General features: G+C 42.2%; 1 protein-coding gene across 1 annotated transcript in view; it reads right to left on the reverse strand.

The window, feature by feature from the left end:
* The window catches only part of LOC108801973 (transcription factor 7-like 2), a gene marked incomplete at its 3' end in the record, with an annotated part of 121,112 nt that overhangs the window by 19,591 nt on the left and 77,383 nt on the right, over window positions 1–24,138 (reverse strand). The gene's annotated exons all lie outside the window — the stretch shown is intronic.

The following is a 24,138-nucleotide window of genomic DNA, read 5'->3' on the forward strand; positions in this document are numbered from 1 at the left end:
AGAAGGGGATCCCACCATTCCTTCGAAGTATGTAACAAATATTTATAAAAAAATAAAAAAATAAAAAGATATATAACACAGACATATCAAAAAAATATATCAAAATACACACACACACAGTGATTCTTAGCAGTGCTATGGAAAACAGTATAAAGGCACGCCCTGGAGAAGCCTTAATATTCTCAGATGGTAAAAACTGGTATCAAAAGATATTTCCCTTGCATCAAAGGTCTCCACATGAATGGGAAATATTGTCCATATTTATAGAAAAAAAGAGAGAGCTCTGCATTTGAGGAGTGAACATACACGTGTATGGAAAAAAGAAACAGGAAAAAAGGACAAAAAGAAAGTCAGCATCAAAATGTAATGAAAAAATGGATTCAACTCACAATGGGGTATATCCTCGTTTTGGGGTCCAGCTTGAAGGAAAAAAGTGGTATTGCCACTGTTGTAACTAGATCCGGTTTAGAGGAGACAGGTGGTTCAGGAGATGTAGCTTTATCTCGGCTTTTTACGCTGGTTGTTATAAATCAGTGCCTTAACTGAACTCCTGTACTGATTCCGTGGAATCTTTGTTCCAAAGTGGTGGAAGAACATGAAACCAGAGGAATATAAAAGGAAGACAAAATCTTCTTTACTGGAGCAATGCAGAGTGACTCTCGGCTTTTCTATTCATTATAGGTGCGAGCCTTCACTGAAACCATAAAGTCTATTTTTCTCTTTTTTCCTCAGTAAGAGACTGAAAATATTCTTGCTAGTGTACCGGGTTTAAGTTGCTCGTGAGCAAGTATTTCAGGCAAAACACAGAGCAGCCTCAGCCGAAGCAGCCACATAAAGAAAACCTTTGCTGAGCGCCTATGACGCGTTTCACCCCCTCTCACATCGGGGCTTCATCAGAAGGGCGTTGTTCAGCGAAGGTTTTTTTGGTTCTCTCATTTAAATATATCGAATAAATTATTTATTGGTAACACATGAAAAACATTTAAAATGCATCACGTTCTCGATTGTGTCCCCACAGGGCGCATTCTTTCAACCGGAAAAGTATCTAGTATTACAAATCGTACTGAAAGAATATATATCAAATAAAAGTAATCTCTTAAGGCTATTCATTCTTGACGAGACAGATTATATTTTTAACGTATAAGTATTATCAAGTAATACATATGAAGTCCATATATAACAAAGAATATACCGTATTTTTCCATCTATAAGACGCCCCTATGTATAAGAAGCCCCCAACTTTTCTTACCCAAAATTCCAAAATCAATATTTTAAATGGTATAATGCATCACACTTACCTCAATCACGTTATGCTCCGACATTACAGCTGCGGGCACTGGCTACACGCTCTCCCGAGCGCCGGCTGACGCCAGGTACAAAAGATTTATGATCGGATTACAGAGACAAGATAACAGTTTTCCTCCAATCATAAATCTGTTGTACCTGACGTCAGCTGTTGCTGGGGAGAGCGGATTACAGAGCGGATTACAACAGCTGGTACAAAAGATTTATGATTGGAGGAAAACTTATCTTTTCTCTGCAATCCAAAGTTTCACTCGTAAGGCTACGGTAGTTTGCAGTGGTATCGGCACTTTCGCAACCGCGGTTCTCCTCTCGGCCCCCGTGTATAAGACGACCCTCTATTTTTAGGTAAACATTTTAATGAAAAAGTAGCGTCTTATACACGGAAAAATACGGCACATTTCCTAAATTTTTTCCAGGATGGCATGAAAGATAAAAAGGAGGTAGAAAGGAAATATATACAAATTCCGTTCATATAATATCAGTTATTTCGTAAGGGATTTTTTGAGTCTCCAATAAAAGGACTGTTTATTATGTATAGTGTTTTAGGGCTTTCCCTCAATATCTCTAAACTCCCAGGGTCCTCCATGCCATCCTGGTCAACATGAAAAAATATACAATAATTTATACCTCATGATTTAAATATTAAAGGATAAATGTCTTTTTCGTTTTTTTCATCAACTATACATATGTATCTTGTACAGATACAAATACATGTCTCTACAAAGAAAACAATTTCGTTTTGGAATGGGACTCAAATCATAGAAAGCAGCTAAAGTTGATGGCCTCATTAATTCCTGGTTCTTCATATGATTTTATGGAGTGGATCCATTTGCATTCTCTTTGGAGTAGGAAATGTATATTCTTTGTTATATATGGACTTCATATGTATTACTTGATAATACTTATACGTTAAAAATATAATCTGTCTCGTCAAGAATGAATAGCCTTAAGAGATTACTTTTATTTGATATATATTTCTTTCAGTACGATTTGTAATACTGGATACTTTTCCGGTTGAAAGAATGCGCCCTGTGGGGACACAATCGAGAACGTGATGCGTTTTAAATGTGTTACCAATTAAAGAATTTATTCAATATATTTAAATGAGAGAACCAAAAAAACCTTCACTGAACAACGCCCTTCTGATGAAGCCACGGTGCGGGAGGGGGTGATACGCGTCATAGGCGTTCAGCAAAGGTTTTCTTTATGTGGCTGCTTCGGCTGAGGCCGCTCTGTGTTTTTGCCTGAAATACTTGCTCGCTCAGCCGTAGTTCGCGTTAATAGAACTAGATCCCTGACCTTTCCCCTGACCAATGGGACCAGGCAGGGTTGCCCTTTGTCCCCCTTAATTTTCGCACTTACCTTAGAACCATTCCTCCACACCGTACGGAACTCTGCGACCATCTCAGGGCTGCCCACCCCTACAGGAGAACACGCATACGCGGACGCTCTCCTCTTCTTCATTACGAACCCGGCAACCTCCCTCCCTCACCTGCTTACAGCCCTCGACACATATGGCCACCTATCCAATTTTAAAGTCAACATACAAAAATCAGCGGCCCTCAATATCACCATGCCCCCGAGGGCGTTCGACGGTCTTAAACCCCACTTTCCTTTTCACTGGGAGTCACACCATATTAAATACTTGGGCACGCTTATTCCCAGGGACCTGGACAGCAGATATGCTGTCAAGTTTCACCCACTTCTGAAGAAGATTGCCATCGATCTCAAGGCCTGGCATCCCCTGCACATCACCTGGCTAGGTCGATGTGCGGCGGTGAAAATGAACATATTGCTAAGGATTCTATACCTCATGCAGGCCCTCCCCATCAGCCTTCCTTCTCATTTCTTCAGACCACTACATGGTGACATAATTTCTTTCATATGGGCGGGTAAGACACCCAGACTCAGCAGACATATCCTTTCGCTTCCCAGGAACAGAGGGGGAGTGGGACTGCCGGACCTCACTACCTACTACTCCACCATACACATGTCCAGACTCCTTGACTGGTGCCTCCAACGGGAGCACAGGAGATGGGTGGCGATGGAACGGAGTGTGTTCCACCTCCCGATTGAGGGACTCCCGTGGCTATCCTCCCCCCTGCCCACAGAGGTCCAGTCCCATCCACTGGTCTCTACTACTCTGAGAGTGTCGCGTAAACTTATAAGAACATCCAGACTGTCGCCGACGCCCTCGCCCATGACCCCGGTCCTTGGGGACCCCGACTTCCCCCTGGGTCAGCAAAATGGTCGTCTGCGCCGCTCACTCCTTAATGCCTCAAAGTTTCGCTTGCTTGACTTCAGACATTCTGGAGAATGGTTGTCCCTTGCATCCATACAATCCCTTACTAAGCCTCCTCTGGACTTCTGGGGCTCCCTTTCGTTGCGACATTTCCTCAGAGCTGTTCCGAATGCGCCACAGCTAGACAGACCTCTGACAGTTTTCGAGCAGTTATGTACGGGTAGTCTCCCCGCCAGACATGCGGTGTCCCAACTCTACAAATTGCTACAGGACCCGACCGATGACATCCCATTGCATTTCCTACAACACTGGGAAACGGAGCTACAATGTAGAAAACTACCGTGGAGGTCCTTTCCTTCCAAGATGATGGTGTCCAGCAGAAGTCTCAGGACATTTGGATATCTACACAATGGTGACCTTTACAGGTAAATAGCATGCATAAAATATGTTAAATGCACATAACATCTTATGGGAATTTTTTGTTGTTGAAATTAATGGTCTAATACTTAGCTCTCATTGCTGTGTCGGTGTCCTTGTGCATGCTGGTTCTCGTATACTTAACTTTATCTCAAAGCTGCACATCTTAAAAATCAAACCGCGCAAGATAACCCTATGGAGTCTCCACTAATTAGAGCCCTCGAAATGCATACTGAACTTAAAGTGTATTTCCACTTTTGAAATACAATTTGAGAAAACCCCTCTATAGGTTTGTTTTGTGTTCCTATTTCAACAGCATACCTAAAACTATTTATTAAATTATTTTTCTTACATTTCTACATGTTTCTTTGGAGCAGGCCTTTGGGCAGACTGCAAGATACTCTGAACAATTTGAAAGATTAAGTGGAGAGGGACACAATGAGGACAGACTCCGTTTCCTCTTATTAACATACAATTCAGAACACAAGCCCTGAGATTGGAACCCTTTGTTAAGGTGCCCATAGACCTTACAACCATCGCAAGACTTTTGTATTGCGATGGTTGTAAGGTCATTAAAAAAAACGTACGATCTGCCCATCTTGGACAGGCGGATCGTACTTGCGATAATCACAAGCCCGCCCCCCCTGAGGTGCGGGCTTCCGATGACCGCAATGCTGAACAGGCAGTGTGTGCTTGCGCACACCGGCCCGCGCGGCAATTATCTTACAAGCATGCCACAAACCAGCCAAAAATCGTACAATTCTCGGCTGGTTTTCAAACATGTTCGTAAAACAAAAGTCGTGCGACCGTACAGTAGAAACGGTCCGACGCCTTCCACACACCTTGCAATTCGCGGGATTTCCCACGATTATAGTACGATAATCGTAAGGTGTGTGGACACCTTTAGGTTAAAGTTGATTGAAGTAGGTGTTATGTTGATTTGGCTGCAAAAGTGGAAATACACTTTAAGACTGTACTTTGCGGTTCAACTTTCCGCTTTCATCCTGTCAAGCATGTGGCGTGCTAATATGAAAGCAAATTTTACCAACATGTCTCAATAAGCTTTTCGCCTTTCATGATATGCTTTTTCAAAACGCACTAGCTTGAAGGTGAAATGCTTTGATGCAGTTTGATGAAGCTGAACAGAATAGATCTTGCAACTCAATAATAATACAAAGTACACTAGCAAATCCACCAAGGAATGACTCAAAAAGATGAGATGGAGGGCTATGGAGACACAAAAAGGACCCTCCAAAGCCCACAACAAAACCCTGATTGGACTCCCATTAAATTGTTGTAGCGGGATTGCCATGAAAGGAAACCCACAAATCTCTTGCAACTGAAGGAATTTTGCATGGAAAAGTGGTCAAAAATGTTGTTGTTAGTTGATGTCAGAGAACAGTGGGCAGTTATTCAAATTACATTTTCCACAGTAGATCACTGCAATTATTGATATTTTGTTAAATGATTGAAAAATCAAATTTTCCATGTGTTTTGAGTAGGGATGTACTGATACTGGTTCTCGTGAAAATGCCCCGAAACTAAGCACTGATACTGGCGTTTTCGAGGAGGCGAGGCGATGAGGTGACACGGGATCCCCCAGGGTGTGGAATCTAAGTGCCAGCAAGTGTTCTGCCAGGGACCCCCTCACAGAGGTTTGGACTAAGCTGTGTGCTGACCCCAGATCACAACCCCCAGGTTGCATGGATAATGCAACAGGAGATGGAGCAACAGGAGATCTGGATAACGAGCCAAGGTCAGGGCGGCCATAGGAGAAGCGGGCAGCCAGATAGAGTATTAAACATGATCTACTGCACGAACCTTTCATCTGGATTTTTTTTAATCTGCCAAGCTTGCCTTATTCGTCTGCCCAGGGTGTCCAGGATCTCCATGGTAGGGGCCACTGAACTCCCCTTGATAGTATGAACCTTGAAGTGCAGAGCTCTGAGCATACCCAAGTTTAGAGCTCTAAAATCATGGTGGCTCTAGTCGAAGTTTATTGAGCACCATCTGTGCTCAATTGGCTAAAGCAGAGTGACATTAGGTGTCTAATAAACCCCTTTAGTCTCCTTACAGAGAACCTGTTACCCGCACTACGCTATCACATAGGAGCTTGTGAGCTCCCTTGCAAAAGCAAGAGAGTTATAAAAGTGATATATATTACACACCGATTTCCAATATTTAATGAAATAACAAAGCAGATAACTACTGACAATACGTTACAAGAGACACAAAAAGGACCCTCCAAAGCCCACAGTTGATCCAGAGCAGAGAAGAAACCCCTTTCCAAAATGCTTTAACAGGTAAAAAAATGTTATCCCAAGATGTTACAAAATAACTCTTTGGAACAACATTCTATGATGGTTTTTCATATAAATATTAGTAGCCATTTATATTTTGTGCTTTTGGGAACACTTCCGGCAAGCCATATTTCTCCTGCTGGTCGCTACCTTACTACAAGTCACAGCAGTGACATAGCAGCTAGTTGGAGAATTAATAATGTCCAGCAGGAGCCTTTATTGGACACACCCTAGAGTCAAATGACAGCAGAACTGTAGAAGAAAACAAATATTTGGCTTAGAGAAGTATGTATCCAATATCTTCTAAACATTTCTATAAATCATCCTTCAACAGGCATTGATTATTAACAAGTATCTTAATTGTTCCTTTTTATTGGTTGCTTGCATTTTTCTAATTTCATTAGTAATTCTTAGTAACTCTAGTAGAAATCTTTAGTAGTTTTCATTAAAAAAAAAAAAAATCAATTTCCATAAATTATTTTCTTTTTGTAAAGACACATGCATAGCATTTGTGGTTTGGTATGCAGCTCAGGTTAACATTTCACCACCCTGCACCTTAACAAATGGGTGCATACACCAAAACGAATTTTAAAAATGGTATGAAAGACTGGTTAACCACTGCAGCAGCTGTCAATGACACCACATAGTACACAGCTGCTGACAAAACAAAACTTAGTTAAAACATTAATAACAAAAAGTAACACCACAGTCATATCATGTTAACAACATTTCACACTATGGAAAGTGGGTGATCTGATTCTGTTACATAATTCAAAAACAGGTAAACAAATATATAACCAATGAAGAAGTCGCATGATAATACATTTTTCTGAATGTATTAAAAACTGGACAACAAAGCTAAATTTCCAAAAGAATAATATTGTATTTATTTTAATAACCTATTTAGGAATACACATGAACACACTGATGCACATACTGGGTGATGTATATTTTAGATTGTAAGCCCTCACGGGCAGGGCCCTCCTTACCATCTTGTCTTGAATTGTATTGTAATGTCTTCCTTATATTGTAAAGCGCTAAGCAAACTGTAGGCGCTATATAAATCCTGTATAATAATAATATAACATACCAGGGGCGGGCGGACTGACCCTTCGGGCATTCGGGCGCTGCCTGAGGGCCTGCGGCCGCGAGGTGACCCGTCACTAACCCCCTCGCTGCCCCTTCACTTACTTCCAGTCCTCCGCACGGTGCAGCATGTATCCCCCGGGCCCACCAGACCCTGCTGTTGCAGTTTTAACAAAGCTGTGTCTCCTAGTTAGGCTGGGGCAGGTGGGCGGGGCCTATCTTGTGCTGCCTCGTGACCGATTCCAGCTCCCTCGTTCCTGGGATCTGTCCCTATTACTAGCCTTTGAACAGTGTGCCCAAACCAGGATGAGAAGAGCCCTGTGGTGGTGAAGAGGAGGGTGTCAGGTATGTGCTACTGATAAAGAAAATGTGTATGGGACCCAGTGATTATGATCACACATATTGTAGCACTGTGAAGCTATTTTTATAACAGCAAATTAAAAAAAAGGCACATAGGAAACGACAGTTATTTGGTCAGAAAACTAGATTTCAGCAGTGGCTAGCTTGGATTACCACTTTTCTCCAGGGATAACCCATGTGGCACTGAAACTGTGATTGATAATCATTAAAATCTGTGTTATGTACAGCTGCTGGGCTTAGTAATTCCTGCCGTGCTTTGGTTCTGGTCTGCCGTGCATTTATTCTGGTCTATGGTGTGAGGTCTGCTGTGCATTTATTCTGGTCTGCGGTCTGCCAAGCATTCTGGTCTATGGTGTGAGGTCTGCCATGCATTTATTCTGGTCTGCGGTCTGCCGTGCATTTATTCTGGTCTGCGGTCTGCCGTGCATTTATTCTGGTCTATGGTGTGCCGTCTGCCATGCATTTATTCTGGTCTGTGGTGTAAGGTCTGCCATGCATTTATTTTGGTCTGCAGTGCATTTATTCTGGTCTGAGGTCTGCCGTGCATTTATTCTGGTCTGAGGTCTGCCGTGTATTTATTCTGGCCTGCGGTCTACCGTGCATTTATTCTGGTCTGCGGTCTGCTCTGGTTCTGGTCTATGGTGCAAGGTCTGCTGTGCATTTATTATGGTCTATGGATTTATTCTGGTCTATGGTGTGAGGTCTGCCGTGCATTTATTCTGGTCTGAGGTCTGCCGTGCATTTATTCTGGTCTATGGTCTGCAGTGCATTGGTTCTGGTCTATGGTCTGCAGTGCATTGGTTCTGGTCATACGGGGGCCTTACCACAGGCACCAGGATCATGGGTGAGAATGGGGGAGGACAGGGGTTTGCATACATCACGTGTGATATGCACCCAAATCCCCACTCCAGTCCCAGATTATTCAGTTTCCCTGTTAATTCTCCTACTATTTCTCCTGCAATTCAGGATAATTGGCAGAACTGAAGAATCTTGGTCAAAATAGCCAGACCAGAGAAATTCTCACATTTAGCTCAATTTCCAAATCGCTTATATTGGTCTAGATTTTCAAATTCTCCTACCAATTCCCCTGCAATTCACCTTAAGTGAATAGACCTGTTATTTTGAAAAAAGTGTGGAGAAATAATTTCTATAACACAAGAATGTATACGTGGGTGGGGCTTGTATGTGGGCGGAGCACAAGGGGGGCCCCATCAACTCGTATTGCCTGGGGGCCCCATATGTTGTCAGTCCGCCCCTGTTACATATCCTAACATAACTACCAAAGTGGGCAGAGGACGTATAAAAATGGTCTTGTACAGAGATAATGGAGACAATGATAGGGAATTTCTGCAGTTTCTTTAAGGCCTCATGCATAGAAATATGCATTATTGTATGCCTCTGAAGGCAGCTCTATTTTAGACAATGTGTCTAAATTTGTATTTTAGAGCAGCATTCAGGAAAAGTCCAGACTATGCAGACATAAAAGCAAAATTTTTAGCCTCTCTGTGACAGCAAAAAGTTAAGTGAAAAAAAATAAAATAAAGTGGAAGTTTTTTTTTTTTAAATGTATAAAAAGTAAAAAAGAACAAAATTAAATTAAAACCAATGTGCAATAAAGAGTAAGTTTACGTTCCCTAGTAATTTGGGAGAATGGAATTACCCGGTAAAATCTGGCACTCTTCTCTCCCCCTCCCCCCCAATACTTACCTTTCAGTGAACGGTCAGTTCACTCCGTCTGTACAGGTGTATTATCTGTACCCCATACTGCCGTCCAGTGCAGGCCTGCGCTATGGATTTTGCATTTCGCTCACAAATTGCAAGAAGTTGTTGGTCAGCGTGCTCACCTGACCACGCTGACCAATGAGAAGGGCTTCTTAGCATGGTTAAATATGGTTTTGGTTACAATTATTTTTGTATCAGGACAAGTAGATTGTCATGAGAGACAAGTAGATTGGTCCCCAATTTTGCCCTTGGACAAGTAGTTTAAAAAAAACAAACCTCTATATTTATACATATATATATATGTCATATACTGCATATTAATACTTTTAAACTTCAAGTCAGCAAGTGGAGTGCTAGTCTACCTGTCTGCATATAGCTTCTCTGTTGAAACCTGTTTCCCTCTTGCACCCTCACAAAATAGTATGAGAAATTTGTGAGAGAACGGACCTCTCAGGCTATTGACAGGTTATTGGCAAGCCTATCCAATAACCTTACCACCTTAGATCTTAAATCGTTAACCTTAGCATAACTTGCCGGATACCCCACAGACTCTCCAGGGGCTGCCACTTGCCCCTTCTTCTTTCCCTCCCCTCACTCTCCCCCTTTCTTTTTAACCTCCCTTCATCTTGTGTCACTCCTTCCTCCTACTTTACCGATGCCCACCTCCACCCCTGCTTCATTATTCTAGTTCTCTCTGCTCTTTCTTTCCTGCCACCACCTAGAAAATCTAGGAAAACTTATACCATTTTCTATACAGCCTCCTCTCAACACTCCACACCTGCACAGCCATCTCATGGGTGCAGAAATGTTCCAAACCTATTACATCACTATACTTTGCACTGTATACACTTTGGTAATGTCCTTATCCTACCTTGCTACTGCTGCAAATGTATGAATCTATATGTATGTTTTGTCTTTGTCTATGTTTTTTAAAGGGTAAAACCCTTTAAAAAAAAAAATCAGTAAAACATTTTGAAATGGAAAATAACCTGTTTACATAGCTCAACGGTTTAGGCTGAATTTTACACACACAACTGAATGAGTCAGATGAGGGACTTAACTCTGTAAACAACTTCTGTTGTTCTCTTTCTTTGAAAGCCCATAATACTCTGTGTATCATGTCTAATGGACGTACCTTGTATTAAATATATGTAAAAATGATTTGATATACACAGTAAAATATATAAATAAAAGATCAGTTTATGATTGACCCAATAACCATAATATGTTTCCTTTATTTTCTAAAACTATTATGGTTTTACAATATGATACGTTTTTAGTTTTTAATTAAACACCTAGATTTTATACTGCTATAGCCTTTACATTTATAGGTACGCTTCTTTACACTGTTTTGAATGCCTGATGTATTGTACTATACGGGGTACAGTCCAGCTCTAGACAATTCATTGTCACTTTTTTTTATGCAGCCCTATCCTGTATTTATCATGTTTCTGCAAAATGTGACATACACACAAAATGTAAAATCATTTTAGAATTAATTCTTATACATGTGCATGGGGGCAACCATATTTGCTCATTATGAATGCAGGTTCTCCTTTCTGCTCTGCAGTGCTCCACAGTAATTCTGCTTTACTGTTCTTTCTTAAAATGTAAATCAACAAATCGGCCAGCTCACTAAAATGATTACACTTTCCGTGTGGCTAATATCAACACTTGTTAACGAAAACCTGTCATACTGACTTTCTGGCTTCAATTATTTTTAAGTCACTGACCAAGTATGCAGACCCTGAGTGTCAAAAGTAAAGTCAGAAATCCTTGTCTGCATACTTTGGTTAAAAAAAACAAAAAAAACATGCTATACTGTGTTTAGGTTAATAAACATTGCCTTCTTTAGACCCAATGTTTGCCAGAACCTTTTCTTTATTAGTTTTTAATAATGTCACCTAGATTGTATTTTTTAAAGATGCCTAAAGCAAAAAAAAAAAGTCTGCATTTCATTTTAGCTGCCCACTGTCCTCTACTTTCTCATCTAAGCAGCTGCTCTGTACAGCAGAGAACATGAAATGAAGGTGGAATTGAAAGCAGCAGTCATTTAGATTTCAGGAAACCATTCTTCAATTTCCATGTGCTGGCAAGTGAGTTCTAGCGGCTACTTTTCAAATAGCAGCATGAAAGCGGCAGATCTAAAGTCATATTTTTGATTTTAGGTATAGTTTCAGCATCATCACTCAGTAACTTATTTACCCATCACAAGATGAAAGCAACTTGTTGTCTAGTTATAGTGTAGTCTATTATTTTCTTTATTTTGTTGCATAGGAATGTGAATTTGGCCTCTGCATTTTGTGCAGTCATTAATGTTGTCCAAAGTAATGAGCACAAGATAAAAGAGCTCAGAAAGTATAATAAGTCCTTTGAAGACACCCTCTGTCACATTCATAGTTAAAAAAATAGGTGCACCTATTGGGGCTCATTCTCATTTATTAACTAATCCTGCTCAGTACCTTTGCAAGTTGCAATTAAATAGACAATTCTCTGTTTCAGCATGCATTGTTCTAGACACGCTCTACATTCCAATTAAGTTCACCAGCCTAGGAAGGCCATCAACTCATTAGAGACATCATTAGACCAAAAAATAAAAAAGGATGGCTTCTGTGCTTTTTCTCCCAGTCTCTTACAACTTTGTGAAGTGTCGTATCAGTGTTTCTCATCGATAGTGCATGCAAAACTATCCTCAACGGTTAAAAACATACCCAATATTAACATACACACTTCATTTTAAGGAATGGGGAAAAGCATCATCTTTCCACAGCATTATTTTGCAGAGAGTACATTGTTCTTTCCTAAATGAAAAACAGCTGCTTCTGCACTCTTGCAAAAAGAGTGACTTGGACTTTTCTCAGGTTGTGGCAGAGCATCTGAAAATAAATGACATTGCCCCATTTAAATGGGCACAGACATAAGCTAGAAGTCTGCATGGGCGAAGGTCTGCCATGAACAATAGAATACCACCTGTGAATGTCTGGCATAAACTTTAAGTAATCCCTGAGATCTGATTGCTTTTGTTTTTTTTTTCTATTTACTTCTTCTTACTTGCACCAGTAAATCAATGGGTGGGAGTGGGAGGAAGCAGAAGTTCCTATGAATATACAAACCATACTGAAGAGCTAAAAACTAATTGTCAGTAGTTTAATATGGCCATGTCTATTCAATCCTTGGGCACATCTTTGAGCCTTTGAATAACCGCAGCATAGGTCTCTTGCAGCACCTATTGTACTTGTGTAAGGATGCAAAATGATCAACAGGAAACCATAAAATTATCCAGCCTGCTGTTGGTGTGTATACTAGACAGTTGTAGCATGGGGGTGGTGATTGATTTACTCAAATGGTGTACTCGATTATCATGAATGATGCCTGATATTTTCACAGTTTTAGAATCAGGCAGAGTAAGGCATTATGGGTAACTATCTATAATTTCACTTTATGTTTATTGGCCAATATAGAGCACAGCATACATTAGAATCACCTGTATTAGACATACAGGTGAAACTCGAAAAATTAGAATATCGTGCAAAAGTTCATTTATTTCACTAATGCAACTTAGCCGTCTACCAGGAGATTTTGGAGCAGTTCATGCTTTCTTCCACAGACGAGCTCTATGGGGATGCTGACTTCATTTTCCAGCAGGACTTGGCACCTGCCCACACTGCCAAAAAATTTCTGAGATTGTGGATCTGGGTTTTCATGAGCTGTAAGCCATAATCATCACAATTATGACAAATCACGGCTTGAACTATCTTGCTTTGCATGTAATGAGTCTATCTCATATATTAGTTTCACCTTTTAAGTTGCATTAGTGAAATAAATGAACTTTTGCACGATATTCAAATTTTTCGAGTTTCACCTGTATATACATCTATCATGTACCTTTGATTTAATGAGATTTTGTGAGGAGTAGAATTCAGCTGGAATGGACTTGTGGGCCAGTGCAATGCAGCAGTAGCATTAAAGTCCATATTGCTAAATTGAGCTTGCCCATATTCCAATCATATAAGGCAGATGACAAGCAAGACTACAGTTTGTAGAGAAATGACAATATGGTTAAGTGACCGAGTAATTAGCATGGTGTAATGTTATATATATGTGATATAAATGTATGATGTGTAGATGTTTCTATTATCATGAGGGATATTGGTGAATTGTTATTTAGTAATATCCATGTGGAATAGAGTGTGACTGTTGAATGAATGGGTTCCTGCTCTGTCTATGCCTGTCCATGTTGGCAAAGAAACTATCTCAGAAGGAAGGCCGCTACGCAGGAATGTTGCCACGACTGGAGTAATGCAGATATACATTTTCTGTGGCTTGTTATTTGAATGTGTGTGCTAATTAGGCACAAGACTAGGGAACAATTGGAGCCGATAAAATTAATATCTATGGAAAAGCTTTGATATAAAGATGTTCCTTGATATCCTAAACTGAATCAGCATGTGGCTGTGATACGCAAATGAGGACCATCAAAGGTTTCTTGGGGAAGGGACACTGATGAATGAAGATCTGCCGGACTACCTTATCTCCTGGGACGAGCCAGACCCCCTGCTGGTATTTACTGCACACACCTGTGTCAGCAATTCAGCATACATGCTTGGATGGGGGCAGGGACATATAATGGAACCTTCTTCCTGTGTAATCATCTGCACAAACCTTGCTCACAAGCAGGAACAATGGTAACCTTTATGACCTCTTGGACAAGACAAGTCTTTCTGGACTCTACAATCAAGAATGTGATTCGCTGAGACCTGCTGCAGAGGAGTGTTCTGAGCACAGAGAAAAAGCCATGGCATGTGTGAATGAGAATGATTTTGCTAGCTGAAGAATCCTAACCTCAATTCCTATCCCTACTGGCCCCCTCCAATCCCCTCTCCATTTCTCTTAATTGTAATTAGAATGTATGTATATCCCTATTTGTAAATAAACCCAACATTCTACAGCACTGACCAATGAGAAACACTTCTTAGCAAGAAGCACTTCTCATTGGTCAGTGAGGTCAGATGAGCTTTTCATTCCTGCAAACAGAAACTACGTTTTGTTAGGCTAGTTGCGAGGAACAGCATGTTAACCGGTCCTCTTTTTGTGTCAGACATGTTGCCAAAATATTCTGAAAAGTTACATAAGAAAAACAATAGCTGAGCCTTTTAAGGTAACAAACACCACTACTGAGTGCAAATCGCTAAACCCAAGCAAGTAGTAGGATAATTACAAACAGGTGAAGACCAACTGGCTGTCCTTTGGAAAGATGCAAGGCTATGATCAAATGTTCAATGTAGGTGGCACCACTTCAGAAGGAGTATAACTGTGCTGTATCTCATATAATAGAGAAATTGTGTGGTAGCAGGAGGAGTTCTGAAGGCAGTTTGACTCAAATGCAGCAAAGTGTATGCAGCAGGGAACAGGAGAAGGATTGGGATCACTGGACCAAGTGCTGAGAAGCCACGCCCACTTCTTGAAATAGTCCGTCAACATAAAAAGGAAGAGTCCTGTTGTAAAGGCAAATGCCCTTAAGAAAAATGGCAGCAGAAGGTGCAGGAACACATGCAAGGATAGCCTGTAAAGCAAAGGGCCTTTGCTGCAAATTAAAACGAGTCTACCACAACCTTAAAACACTCATAGAGACAGCAAAAGCACACAGCCACTAACCATACTGGCAAGTCTTCAGAGGTATCCTGAGAATCAGTTCTGGTGGCTCTGGAACCTGGAAAGACCTGTTGCAGTCTCGGCACTGCAAGCACTTTGCAGGTAGGTCTCTGCACAGACTGAGTTAAATGCAGGTGATTGCAGTCAAATGCCCAATATTTTAGGTAACTGAACGAGACATTGAGGTCCTTGGCTTACTGGGGAGGCAACCCATGATATCACAATCTGGCATCAAAGTACCACCAGCTGCTTGACTTAAGAAAACCACATATGAGAAGTCTTAAACCAGCCAAGATCTAGAGGGATTTCATATTGTCTTCAGACTAAACTCAACTAAATAGAGGGTGCAGGGCCTATAGCCACTAGAGCAGCGGTTCTCAACCTGTGGGTCGGGACCCATTCGGGGTTTGAATGACGATTTGCCAGGGGTCGCCTGGGAGTCTCCTGCTATTAGATAGCGGCTCCCAAGCAGAGTAAACATTTTTTGTCTGACATCGGGGGCCGTAAGTCAGAAAGAAAAAAAAAACACCCTAGGAATGCATAGCTAAATGTACAGTATATGAATTCATGGTGCCGTGTCCCTCAATAGACAACAAATAAACTGATTTAAAAAAGCTTGGTTAACAATTTAAATACTAATAACCTAATTTGCGATCCCTAAAGCAGGGGCATTATTATGTTTACTGGTATTGAAATGCTGACATTTCCAGAAGCAAATCTTCAAATTTGTGTTGTCCTTCAAAATCTTGTTCAGCTAACAGATATCATCTATGGGGTAAGCAAGGGACATGTATGTCCCACTCTCCTGTTATCAGTGCCGGGGTTTCCCTCTTGTCCAGTTTCCATGTCTGATTTTCCACTCTGTCCTAGATGTTTGGCAGTCAGCCTATGGGTATTCACAGGGCTGCAGCCAATCTTCTCACTTAATTCCCTATCTAGGCTTACCTCACTTGTTGCTCGTGTTCAAGCAACAAGTCTGTTTCCTGCTGCCGGACCCTCCTGTGTACTTTGTTATTTACCTGAGCTTCTGGAGTTAATCCTGGATCCCTTGTTGCCCTGGATTCCTTGTGTACTGTGGATTTCTTACTTGGCAGTTCCTTCCTTGCTGTTCCCTGTGCTTACTCTTAGCCCCTTGTGATTCCCTGTGGTATCGCTTTACAGTCGCCTGTGAGGTGTGAGTGTCAATACTTGTCTGTCCATTGATTGCTATCTGCTTGTGTGTGCCCTCTCTTCACTATGTGTGCTTCTCCTTCCGACTCTCTCTCTGAGTTACCTGTGCTGTTTTGATTGTTGTTGTGCTGTTACTTTTTCTCCCTGTGTACCTGTTTTCACATTGTTCTTGACAAGACGGGAGATGGCTCCCTGGGATTGAAGATGCCCATACAAGGAGATGCCCACAAGGAAGACATCGCACTCGACACAAGCAAAGTCTCCCGTCTTCCTTGGGCTCTCCCTGTGTGCATTTCCTTTACAGCTCACTTCTGTGTTCACACAGATCTAGTGTGTTCCCTGTGTGTTTCCTGCCACTGTATCCTGTACCTTTGTGTACGCATATCTCCTGCATACATCTTCCTGTGCATCCCGCACCTCCTGCAACACACGCTCCCTGTGTGTTCCCCGTGTGTACTTGCCACTAAGTCCTGTTTCCTGCTGCAAACATGCCCTCTTGGGCATGGTTTTGTCTTGCTTGCACTAGTCCAGCGCCCCTTGGACTCCTGCGTTCCATCGCACTTCTGTCAGCTGTGTCTACACAACCTGGGAGCTGCCATGCCGCACAACAACCTCACCAGCAGAGGCTATGGAGAAGATCAGGCTCTTCTTAAACCCTGCGCCTCCGGCACACCCACAGTTACTGTGCAGACACTCTGTTCGTGACCCCCTGTTTTTAGCGTTACTTGTATCCTTTTACTCCCCAAGACCTGCATTCTAGGCCGGTTCCCTGTCCCAGACTGCTCCGCAAAACCCAGAGCTCACGATCCCTAGTGTCCCAGTTCCCAAACCGTGACAAATATCTTAAGTGATGATGAGTATGTTCATGCTCTGAAGTTTTACAGCCGATAAAAAGGATATAAATGTGTCCATTTGTACATTTAGAGGAGGTTACTCAGAGATTGTACAAACAATTATGTAGAGTGATGGTCCATCTAAACAATCCATTCAATTTATATTTAATTAGGTATGCCATTGTACTTCATAGTTGTTAGTAAATCAACAGGAGATAGTACATCAGATACAGCCACAGATATGACAGTTTTCATTCATCTCAATGGATAAACAAAGCTATCCTTCAGACATATCGGAAACTCAGTTCAGGCATGGTGCCAGTAGTCAGAAAATGAGTAGGAATGCATTCCTGTGCATGCTGATGTGTCTTAACCCCTTCACGGCCTATGGCGGGATAATCCCATCATGGGTCCTTAAGGGGTTGAACAAAGCTGCCGGGACTCTGTGCAAATTTGTAGAGCCTGCAGCCGCTTTATAGTTGAAGCAATTCTGGCGGCTCAGCCATCGCTTCTACGATTCGCTAACGTTGCCGCCCCGACCGACACCCCCGCTGTGTTTCCCGATTTCCGTTGCCACTCCTGGGGGCCCAGGACCGGCATTTCGGGTGACGGCAGGAAGCTGGGGAGGAAAGCGGTTAATGTCCGCTCACCGATCTCCCGTTCTATGGGACCGGGAGCAACACTTCTGGTCCCTGAGCCGTCACTGCTGGGCTCCGGAAGCCGAGCAATAAGCTATTGAAGTGCAATCTGCACTTCAATAGCTTATTTAGAGTGTAAAGGTGATACTAGTGGTCTTCTGGACCCCCAATCTGACCTTAAAGAGGACCTGTCACCAGGATTGTAAGCCCCCTTATGTGATAGCAATTAAAAGGTAAAAAAAAGTTAAAAAAATAAATGTAAAAATAATAATAACTTTTTTTAAAGTCCCTTGCACCCGCGAGCATGTGTGTCTTCATGTAAACACATGTCAGGTGCGCCTACGTACAAAAGTGATGATTGCGCTAAACGTTTGGTATCACGGCACACGCCACGATACCAAACCATAATTCTAGGGCCAATATTTACGCCCATCTCAAAACTGATGACCTGTAGGGGCTTTTAAACGTCATCTATGGACTTTTTGGGGTACTGAGTTTTGCCGCAATTTCACGGACACACACCATTTTTAACCTGGGCATGTTGGGTATCTATTTACTCGTTGTAACCTCATCTTTTATATTTCATAAAAGAAAATGGTTTTATATAGTGATTTGGGGCACTAAATTTAATTTAAATGCATTTTTCACAAAATATTTGGGTTTGATAATAAGTTGCGCTAATGTCGTGCAACATAAACATTTGCCACCACCACGGTTTCATTCTACACGGTCTTGGCTTTCAGAAAATATATCATGTTTGGGGGTTTTAAGTAATTTTCAGGCTTAAAATGTGGATTATAACATGTAAACAAAAAAAGGCCATGGTCCTTAAGTTAATGACTGCTTGACTCATCTATGATTTCTTAGTCAGTTCATCTGCTTTTTAACAACTTCAAGACTGGCATGTTAAAGTGACAATACATTTAGGAGTTAAATCTTAAAGCATTTGAGTACCTTTATTATTAACAAAAATGTAGCTTACTTGTGTATCACACTGCTGTAGATCTTCAAATCATCTCTAAATTCCTGCTGATACACTGTCCTTCCTTCTGGAGTGTGGCTACTTTCGTTCCCCATAGTCCCTTAAACAGCTAAAAATTACCAAGTCTATGCATTGGCATCTGCTCAATGAAGACACACTAATTAGCAAATACATAAGAGAGGCTCTGGATAGGTTATTAACACCTCCTAGCTCCAATTATGCAAATACAATCAACACCTGGTTGCGACTAACAGATTATGTGGATTGGAGCAACATTCACCATATTTATTCCCACATAATTTTTCGCACAAGTCATTCTGAATTGAGAAAGCTGGTTGGATGACCGGTGAAACGTCTTCAAGAAAAATACAGCAAGTCCAGTTGCCTTGACTTATTTTTTACAGATATACATAAGAGAGGTACCAGAAGTAGTGTTCCGACGGTCCCAGTCGTTACACAATACAATTATGAATAGTCACTATACTGGAATAAATAAACAGAGCAACAAGAGCATGGGGGTATCTACTGTTGTAGCAAATGCAGTCTGTGACCATGGATTTTACAGGAGAGTGAGTGAGGTCCAGCTGCCCAAAGGTAAAATATGGACCATGATGCACTATGTTGATTGTGGTATTACAGGTGTCATTAAGCTCATGAACTGTGAATGGAGTGTAGAGCTGCAGCTAACAATTATTTTCAAAATCGATTAGTTAGCCGATTATTAAGTTCGATTAATCGGTTAATCGGATAAACAATAAAATAAAGTTTAAAAAATGGCTCCAGTGATGGGACTACTAGTTTGTATTGAGGTTGTAGTCCATCAAGCATTTTATGTAGGTAAGACATCTAGGCCATTCAGAAGACGTATCAATGATCATATTTGCAAATGGCAAAATGGTCACTCCTAGATCTTAATCACAGATTTAACACTTCTGCAATCAAATTTTGTGCCTTGGATTATATCTAGGAAGATATACAGGGGGACATAGAGACAAAAAAGTACTGCAGACCAACTAGAAGCACAGGTCTCAATGAAACTCTGAGTTTTAAATCATATTTGTAGTATAACCATCAAAGTATGGTAGTGATTAACCGATCGCACTGCATTGCCTGGTTGACCAATATGGATTTGGTGTGACAACCCTTTGCCTTCAAAACAGCATCAGTTCTTCTAGGTACACTTGCACACAGTTTTTGAAGGATCTTAGCAGGTAGGCTGTTCCAAACATCTTGGAGAACCAACCAAAGATCTCCTGTCGATGTAGGCTGCCTCAAATCCTTCTGTCTCTTCATGTAATCCCAGACAGACTCGATGTTGAGATCAGGGCTCTCTGGGGGCCAAACCATCATGATCAGGACCCATTCTTCTTTACGCTGAAGATAGTTCTTAATGACATTAGCTGTATGTTTGGGGTCATTGTCCTGCTGCAGAATAAATTTGGAGTCAATCACACGCCTCCCTAATGGTATGGCATGATGGATAAGTATCTGCTTGTATTTCTCAGCATTGAGAACACCATTGACCCTGACCAAATCTCCAACTCAATTTGCAGAAATGCAGCCCCAGCCCCAAGGAACCTCCACCATGCTTTACTGTTGCCTGCAGACACTCATTATTGTACCCCTCTCCAGCCCTCCAGCGCACAAACTGCCTCTTGCTACAGCCAAATATTTAAAATGTACGTATGGCTTTTTGGCCGCAATTCTTATGTGAAGACCACTTCTGGCCAGACTAGTCTGAACAGTAGATAGGTGTACCTGGGTCCCACTGGTTTCCACCAGTTCGGTGCTGATGGCACTGCTGGACATCTTCCAATGTGAAATAAAAGTAAGCATGATGTGTCTTTCATCTGCTGCATTAAGTTTCCTTGTCTGTGCCATTCACTTCAATGGCCCGCCCCGCCCCCTCCAGTCCGGCAAAAAAGGGAGCTGGCCACAATGCACTGCTTAGGCTGGGTTCACACCTAGGCGTTTTTCCGCGCTTTCGTACTCGCGGAAAAACGCTCAAACAGGGAAATGCCATTATTTTCAATGTGCATGGTTCCCATCTGGGCGGTTTTCCGCGAGTACGAACGTGCAGGAAACCGCTCTACGCCCAAAGAAGTACATGTACTTCTTTGGGGCGTTTTGGTCGGGCGGTTCCATTGGGATACAGCCAAGTATCCCTCGGAAACGCGCGTTTTTTTAACCGCAAATCGCGGTAAAAAAACCGCGCGAAAAACGTGCATATTCAATCCGCCTAGGTGTGAACCCAGCCTTATGGTGTGAACTAACCCTCAACTTACATATGAAATTGATGAGCATTAGCACCTGCTTGGTATAATTGGTTAATTCTAATCCTACAAAATCCCTGACTTTGTAAAAGTGTAAGGGTGCCCACACACCCTACGACTATCTGCCAAATTTCGTTTGCGATCACGTTTTTTCGTCCGATATTCGTAGGGTTGATGGGGAGTCTACAACCGCAAATACTGTACAATCTTAAGAATTGATGCTGGTTTGAAGCCAAAGGGTAGTCACACCAAATATTGATTTGATTTAGATTGTTCTTCTGTTCACTCACTTTGCATTTTGTAAATTGATAAAAATAAACTATTAACACTTTGATTTCTGAAAGCATTCTTACTTTAGCATTTTTTCCACACCTGCCTAAAACGTTTGCACAGTACTGTATCTTTGATCAATGTTCTATTTGTATGGGGCCACATGAACTTGGGAGGAGCACTGCAGGATTATCCCCATGTATTCTGGTTGTTTATATACCCCTGGTGCCCTCTGATACTGGCATACCATGCACCATTGTTCCCCAGCCCCACAATGTCCTTATTGGAGCATTTACTCCAACTACCCTCCCCTCCTCAGTGCTATCTCGGAGGTTAAGACGGGGTGGGGTGTGACCCACTGTCATAGGGTGTTATGCCTTTTTCAGCCTCTTCTTGGTTTGTTCCAGTTTTGCATCTGCGCAGGCACTAACTGACACATGCACGGTGCACTTCAGTTTACCATAGTGACGGGCAGAGTATAAATGGGCAGGGGGGATGCTGGGTTGGTCGGCACCTTCTCTGCACCAGGGAAGATACATTGCCAATATCCAAATACAGATAAATTTGAATGCTCTTCCTTACTGGTGTATTTACCAGAGATATGTACGTGTATTGTAATTTTATTTGTTGGCCATTATGGTCACCACTGTTGAAAGTCTTACATCCATTCCATGCTTGTTAAAGTGGCATTAAAGGATAAAAAATTTTCCCTCCCCCATTGTTATTGTCAGCACTTACCTTAAATGATGTCTCTTAATCCGATCTTCTTCTTTCCTGATGTTTTCATCTGTCCCTCCAGCGGTGCGGCGGCTCTCCGATCCAGCGCTGACTCCTCTCTGCTTGCTGGCACTTCTGATCCCACGGTGTCTGCATGCAGGTGCACGCGTCCATAGACTTACCTTGCGTCTCTGCTCGTCTCCCGGCCGATAATCCAAACAATTGTTTGCAACCATACGGCAAAATATATTCCAGTAAGCAATAAAGTTTCAAAGGCTAAAAGTAAAACCCATGTGGCTCACATCCAAGGTTAAAAAAGCCATAAACAATAAGAAAAGGGTGTTTAAAAAGTATAAAAATGAAGGAACACTGTCGTCATTTGAAAGCTACAAAGAATATAACAAAATATGTAAAAAAGGAAATAAAGCTCTCAAAGATTCAAAACGAACGACAGGTTGTAAAAAAGAGTGCAAGACAAACCCCCAAAAATTCTTTAAATATATTAAGAAGTCATGGGAGCTATGATTGTTTCAGGATATTGTAGCAGCCCATCCATGAGCAAGTTCACTTGGTCCAAGTCCCCACATCTGAGGCTACATGGGTCAACAGGGGTGGAAAGTTCAAGGAATATGTCAGTGAGGGGTCTCTAGACAGAAAAATGCCCAGGTACTTGATTGCACAGGAAGCCCATTTTAAGGGGAAGTTATTTGTGACCCTGAGTAGGCGGGGTCCCGTGAGGGAGATGTGCATGGCCGCAGACTTGTGGGAGTGGATACGGATATTTGAAAGTTCCCTGTAGAAAAAAGGATGCACGGAGTGGCAGTCAGCAGGGTAGAGTGGAGGACACCCAATGCTCGGACAGGGTGTTCCCTTGCCTCCCTGGTAGGGACACATCTCACCTGGTCCAAATAAGCAAGATCACCTAGATTTGGCAGAAGAGGGAGATAAAGAATTTTGGCAAAAAGTTTAGTGTCTATGTTTAAGAGTGAGATAGGCCTATGCGTAAGACCCTGTGAGATATTTTCCACATTGGTTGCCGTATTCGTAAAATGACCTGCAGCACTTAGTGAGGTCTTGACCTTAAAAAGGCAGAGAGTACGAACAGAGAGGCACAGCTGTGCTACAACAACCTTGTCTATAAAGGTTTTGTATCGGGTTTCAAGTGTTTGTTTTTGGGATAAGAGGACATTCAGCAAAAGAAATAGTTTAAGAAACCAATAGTGCCTTTCAAAAAGAGAACCTGACCGTCTTCTCCCACATATTGGTCCAGTAGGAGCCATGGGGTCAAGAGTTAGAGGAGAACACTTACACCTGTGGATCTTTTGTCAGGAGATCCACTGTGGTAAACAATCGGGTAACATCTGTCTCCCAGTTCTGGTATATATGCCCATGTTTAAAGTGGGTTTCCTGGAAGAAAGCCACATCAATCCTCTGACTGTGTAGATCGTTTAGAATCATCCTCTGCTTCTCGGGGATGTTCAAACCCTTCACCTTTTGTGACAAAACCCAAGAACTGCTCCGAGTGTCAAAGGATGAAGACTTTGTCGTTTCATCTGACATTCAAACAGGAGGGGTAGCCCCAGGAGTAAAGGCCCCCCGCTGTTCGGATTTCAGTTAGAAGTGGGTGAAGGGTCCAACACATTTGCAGGGTGTGTCTGGACAGGTCTGGGAGGATGGAGATCTCTGTGCTTTCGAAGGAGACAGAGCCCTTCTGCCAGGCCTGGCGGATGATGGCGTTCTTCACTGTGAAGTAATGGACGAGGCACAGGATGTCTGAGTCTATGGTCTCCGCCCTACCGACCCGGTGAAGGCAGTCAGTCAATCTCCAGGGGTGAGTCTGGAGGTTTGTCCATAAGCATGAAGATAGTGGTAATGGTAGAACGTAGATCTGCAGGTGTCGTGGCTTCAGGGAGGCCGCAAAGTTTCACGTTATTGCGACGGGAGCGGTTCTCTAAGTCATCATGTGCTAGGAGTAAAGAAGTAAGACGTTGATCATGATGGAGGGTCCTGGATTCCGGGAGTCCCAATCATCGAAACACGGAATCTTGTGAAGGTCAGTGACCCAGTCCTCAAGTTGGGCGAAGGTAGTTTTGATCCCAGCTATACCCTGCTTAAGTGCATCTGCCATATCCTGTTTTGCCGGGGGGGGGGGGGGGGGCACGGGTGCGGAG

Source organism: Nanorana parkeri, unplaced genomic scaffold (assembly GCF_000935625.1).
Source record: "Nanorana parkeri isolate BGI_ZX_2015 unplaced genomic scaffold, ASM93562v1 scaffold2590, whole genome shotgun sequence".
Taxonomy (NCBI): domain Eukaryota; kingdom Metazoa; phylum Chordata; class Amphibia; order Anura; family Dicroglossidae; genus Nanorana; species Nanorana parkeri.